The following is a 6,487-nucleotide window of genomic DNA, read 5'->3' on the forward strand; positions in this document are numbered from 1 at the left end:
ACCAAGGCTCCCACCCATTGCCAGTCACAACAGTAGTTGCACGGACCTGAAGGTACCTTGGCTGGAGACCTAGCAGGAGTAGCATGTGGACCCTGTGAGTGTGTACTGAAGGCCTCAATGTGCTGTAGCATATCCCCCTGGTATGTGTGTAGCTTCCTATGCACCAAACCCTGGACCTGACCACGGGTTACAGGATAACACCTGTGTATGCCCTCGGGGGGACACCACCCCCTGAAGAGCTTCCACCTGAAGGTAGTGCGGACCAGTAGTTGAGGAGGCCCCAGGGTGGGTCACACATGTGATTTGGCCTGGTAACATGGCCAGATGAGGTTGGAGAGGTGGCTCTGCTGCCAAATATCCCCTAAACATGCTACTGTGTCACTGTTAAAGAACATATGCGGGTTGTAATATTCTACACAATCCCTGAACATGTCTAAAAGCATGCATATATATTCCCAATAACACAGAATGTCAGATGTGCAGCAATCACATAGCAAGCATACCACATGCATATATGGAACCATACTGGCCCTGACAATGCCATGCATGTGAATAGTCTGTAACACACTAGCAATGATAGTTTCCACACAGGGAACATAGCCACAGACACATAGCATAAAGTGTGTTACAATACAATACATATATATCCCACTGTTAGTTAAGGTGTGCCATACCTACTGAGTTGTGAGAATAGTTTGTTATTGCAGATTGGGGGGCAGAAATGCGTATTAAGAACTATGGTAACCTTGCTGTATGATTTGCTGAGACCTGTTTCCATCTTTATGTCTTTCAGGCATGATGTTCTTAGGGAGGCTTCCGTCATATTCCGCTGAAGAAATGGAGATCATCCTCAGCTACCTCAGCAATCACTATGCATTACTGTTTGGCAGGCATGCACATGAGCAACAGGAGCAGACCGCCCTGTGGAATGACCTCGTCCATAGGGTCAATGATGTTGGACACCATAACTGAAGTTATGAGCAGGTCCAGCATCGTTGCTCTGACCTGCTTTGCAATGCCTGCGGTGTGCTGCTGCAGTAAGGGGGGAATCACCTCACAACAGCGGGGGTTCATGCAACCCACCCCCCCCGACATGCGTGGAACAGCTCCTTAGCAGCCTCAGGGCACCTGCCCATACCAATATGCAAGTGTCAGACAGCATGTTGGAGGTGGGTGTTACCCACACACCAGCTGAGGACTGTGCAGGTAAGACCACAGGGAACATCAGTAGACCACATTTGCATATGCATCTGTATAGGTGAAGCATCTTCATCTTCTTTTGTCTTTTCCCAGTTAGGGGTCGCCATAGTGAATCACCTGTTTCCATTTCTTCCTGTCCTCTGCATCTTGCTCTGTCATACCAACCACCTACATGTCTTCTCTCACCACATCCATAAACCTTACCTTAGGCCTCTATCTTCTCCTCTTACCTGGCAGCTTCATCCTTAGCATCCTATTCCCAATATACCCAGCATCCCTCCTCAGCACATGTCCAAACCAGTGCAATTCCACCTCTCTGGCTTTGTCTCCAAACTGTCCAACCTGGGCTGACTGTCTAATATACTTATTCCTAATCCTGTCTACCCTCGTCACACCGAGTGCAAGTCTTAACATCGTTAACTCTGCCACATCCAGCTCTAACTCCTGCCTGTTTGTCAATGCCCCTGTCTCCAACCCATATAACATAGCTGGTCTCACTACCCTCTTGTAGACCTTCCCTTTTACTCTTACTGGTACGCGTCTGTCACAAATCACTCCTGACACTCGTCTCCACCCACTCCACCCTACCTGGACTCACTTCTTCACCTCTCTACCACACTCGCCATTACTCTGAACTGTTGATCCTAGGTATATGAACTCATCCACCTTCACCAACTCTACTCCCTGCATCCTTACTATTCCTCTATTCTCCCTCTCATTCACACACATATATGCTGTCATAGTCCAGCTGACCTTCATTCATCTCCTCTCTAGAGCATATCTCCACCTCTCCAGGGTCTCCTCAACCTGTTCCCTACTCTCACTACATATCACAATGTCATTTGCAAACATCATAGTCCATGGGGAATCCTATCTGATCTCGGCTGTCAACCTGTCCATCACCACTGCAAATAAAAAAGGGTTCAGAGCTGATCCTTGAAATAATTCTCACCTCCACCTTAAACGCATCTGCCTCCCACTGCAGATCTCACTGCTGTCACACTACCTTTGTACATATGCTGTACCACTCTTACATACTTCTCTGCTACTCCTGACTTCCTCACATAATACCCCAACTCCTCTCTAGGCACCCTGTGATATGCTTTCTCTAAGTCCAGAAAGACACAATGCAACTCCTTCTGACCTTCCCTGTACTTCTACATCAACAGTCTCAGAGCAAACATTGCTTCTGTAGTGCTCTTTCTCGGAATGAAACCATACTGCTGATCACTAATAATCACCTCCCTTCTTAAACCAGCTTCCACTACTCTTTCCAATAATTTCATGCTGCGAATGATCAATATTGCCCCTCTGTAGTTACTACATCTCTGCACGTCACCCTTATCCATATAATCCAGTACCAAAACACCTTTCCTCCACTCCTCCTGCATCCTCTTACATTCCAAGATTCCATCAAACATTCTGATTAATCATGCCACTGCCATTTCCCCTAAACACCTCCAAGCTTCCACAGGTATGTCATCTGGATCAACAGCCTTTCCATTCTTCATCCTCTTCATAGCTATCTGTACCTCTGCCTTGTAGAGCATGCATATCTGATATGTCATAACTATTGTTTGTTGATGCATAGTAGTAATAAACAGATGTGCATAAGTGCTAGTATTGTGGACTTGTACTGTTGATGTACTGTAATACTACACCCACCCTGTAGTAATGCCACAGCTGTGGCCACTAACATTGCATCTCTCACACTCTTATGCAGGTCCCTCCAGTATACCACTATGGCAGCAGCCTGTAGCTGGTGAGTATGGTTTATGTTGATGCTTACCAATACACTGGGCATGTACTGGCTATGCTATATGCCATGCACACATCTAACACACCTACCCTTAATGCATGCTGTACATGTTCATTTATTGTTGCTATTACATGCACTGCATCACAGTGGTGTCCACGATGGGATATTGGAAAGGTATGTCAGATGCCTGCTGGATAAGTAATGTCCTCTCATTGTGAAATTTGTCCACAGGGATTAACATAATGGTGGCACACACAGACCACAGTAGGGACACGTGTGAAACATCACCCCTGTACAGTACACCAATAGTTTATATACCAGTATTACAATGGCAACTGTTACAGATGTACACTATGGCATAATGTATTAGTGTGGTCCACATTATTAGCTGGGACTTGGCCGTAACACGTGCTGTTCAGTGTATGGGACACTGCAAACTGACACACATGCATAGCCCCTACTTGTCAAGTATCTGCAATAAGCCTAAAGGTGGGGAGGGGGTGTCAGCATGACACACCAGTGCACTGCAGCAGGGAGCCAAAAGGATGGTGTATCTGCACACAGACTGGGTCAGTAACTGTGGCAGACATAACTCTAGACCCACAGAAATAGTGACGGCAATGTGTGAACACCAAGGGGTGTGCATATTAGTAGACCTTGCAATCATGCAGAGTTGGGAACATGTGTAGGGCAGACTGACCATACACAAACAGATGCAGATGGGCCATGCTAGTATACCCCTGACAGGAATAGTGACTGCTGTAGTACACATAACAATGGGTGCAACAAAACGTCATGATAACCGTGTGCACACATAGGCACACACACGACTGTATGCAATGTGGTTAACATCCGCACACCTAACACCTTTAGTAGACACTGCATGTGGATGTGCAGGACATATGGCACATATCAGGCTCATGTACTGTTAATATATGTAGCGATGTTGTCCCATGGCAAATCAAGGAATGGTGCATCACACCAATAACAGTGTGTGGACTCCCCATAGCCATGGTATGATCTGGCAGTTGTCAGTGTAATACTGTTGGATTGTTCATACATGGTCTGCTAATGTTGAAAGCTGCAAACCATACATCAAGTATTCACAACTGACATCTGACCACACATCATCCCAGGCATGTTTTGCTGGAAACCATAGGGTCTGTGAGCATTACAGTTGACATAACTGACACAGTACTACACATTCAGCAATGGGATGTACACCTGTGAGTCATGGTGCACAATGCATGGCAGGGTGCATAACAGGTGCACAGCAAAACTGTGTACATGGGTGCAGTGTTCCCCAGGGGAAGAGGTATCACCTACTAACACAGGTCATGCCTCACACACATGTATACTGTTGCTACCACGGATTGACTATAGCTGCACTACATGCTGTTGTGTACCGTATGTTATTCATGTTGACAGATGGGTAATGGGAGGACTGTGTGTACTATCATTGTGCAACCTCACCTGTATGTGCATCTGTGTGTGTGTCTCTGTGTTGGTGGGTGTTCATGTCATCTGTAGGTTCAATGTGGTGTAGAGGAGGGAGGATGCTGCATGTAGGATGTGTGTGTGCATGTGTGTGTGGTTGTGTGGGTGTCCATGTATGCACATGTGTGACTGTGGAGTTTATGATATGGCAGTACTTCCCTTTGTGATAATGTAGTACATGGACATGGGCTGACACAAGACACAGCAGGAATACTTGTCTGATATGTAATCACAGAACAGCTGATGGTCTAATAAGGTCTGTAGCATGTGACATGCATTGGGAGGGAAAGTAGATACCTGGTATACCCTCAATATCGCATACAGCAGGGAGGCGAATGACAACCCATGAAGGCAGCACTACAGATGCATTGGGGAATTACTAGACAACAGCAGGGAGTGTATACATATATCACAGTCGTCACATGATAGGTTGATTGAGCAGCATGTCAGACATGTACTGAGCAATCCTTACACATGACATTACAATATGTGACATTATGAAGGGAATGTATCAGGCCCTCACATATAGGGGCCAAGCTCACAAAGTCCCAACATACACAGGGTGAACACTGAATGATAGCAGTGAGGCCATGTAAACAGTACTACACTCAGGTCATGGAGTTAATGCAGTAACAGGTCTTGTGTTGTGGTCACTTTTGTAGGCATTTAGAGGAATGAGACATTAATGAGTGGCATTAATGAGTGGATGTCACCAGATGTGATGCATGATGGGCAACTTAAGAGAATACACGTAGGACTGTCTGTAGCATCACAGATAGGTAGGTATTTATGTGGAGTGTGTGTGTGTGTGTGTGTGTGTGTGTGTGTGTGTGTGTGTGTGTGTGTGTGTGTGTGTGAGTGTGTGTGTGTGTGTGTGTGTGTGTGTGTGTGTGTGTGTGTGTGTGTGCGTGTGTGTGTGTGTGTATGTATTATTATGTAATGCTGGACAGGTCTTAAAGTGCATTTCCTTTTATCCCCCATGTGTGGCAAGGTGGGTCAGGGTCACTCCTGCAGACAACCTAATGTTGGTGTGCACATAGACACTGACGATGATGATACCATGAATGAGGCACAGGTGGGTTAGTCAAGGGTCGACACAGCACCATTTAATATCCTCATCTTAGCCACCCCTCCCCACACACATTTCAGTGCATATACATGCCCCATCACCAGTGGCCATAGCTGAGGGACAGTTGACAGTTAGTGGCAGTGCACAGGGTAGTGTGGTGACCATGCCAGCTGTTTCTGTCCACAGCAGGCATAGCCAGATGTCTGGCAGGCCACCACATAGGCGGATGAGCCAGAGTGCTTGTGATAGGGCTACTGGTCATCCTGCCCTTGGCAGAGGTGCAACAACTGGTACCACCAGGTGCATGTTTCAGGCTGTCATGGAGGCACAGGCATGTATAGAAATGTACAACAGACAGGGCCTGAGGCTACAGAGTGCTGCCTACTCATCTGTAAGTGACAACATCTGTGAACTTGCTGCTGCACTCTGTGAACTGAACAAGATCATGGATAGACGGTGGGGTAAGATGGTGGGCCTCCTTGACCGTGGTATGTCTGTGCTTGAAAACCTGGTGGGAGTGGTGTGACAGCCGTGCGGATGTAGGCCAGAAACAACAACATCTGGCAGTCAACATGGACGTGCTAGAACACCAAGCTACTCCCATACTGGAAATAGTCGCACCAGCACATCACTGGGGGTGCTGTCCACACCTCACCAAAGCAGGCCTCATGTATGTGGCCCTGGCCAGTCCCAGGCAGGACATGGTTCCATCGGACATCTGTCATCATCAGGGGAGAGCAGCACCTCAAGGCCTGTACTTGCACGTGCCATGGAACCCCTGGCAGTCACAGTCAGTGTGTCCATGGCCGGAGGTGTTGAACTGCACACCCTGGCAGGTATGGTCTTCAGCTGTCCAAAATCACCTGTATGGGCAGCCACATGGCAAAACTGTGTGAATGCATACCCACACACTATACAAACATACGTAGGGGAATCCCATACCAACACGCACCACATCACCA

This window comes from Protopterus annectens, chromosome 3.part0, assembly GCF_019279795.1.
Source record: "Protopterus annectens isolate FY-2018-M chromosome 3.part0, PAN1.0, whole genome shotgun sequence".
NCBI lineage: Eukaryota > Metazoa > Chordata > Ceratodontiformes > Protopteridae > Protopterus > Protopterus annectens.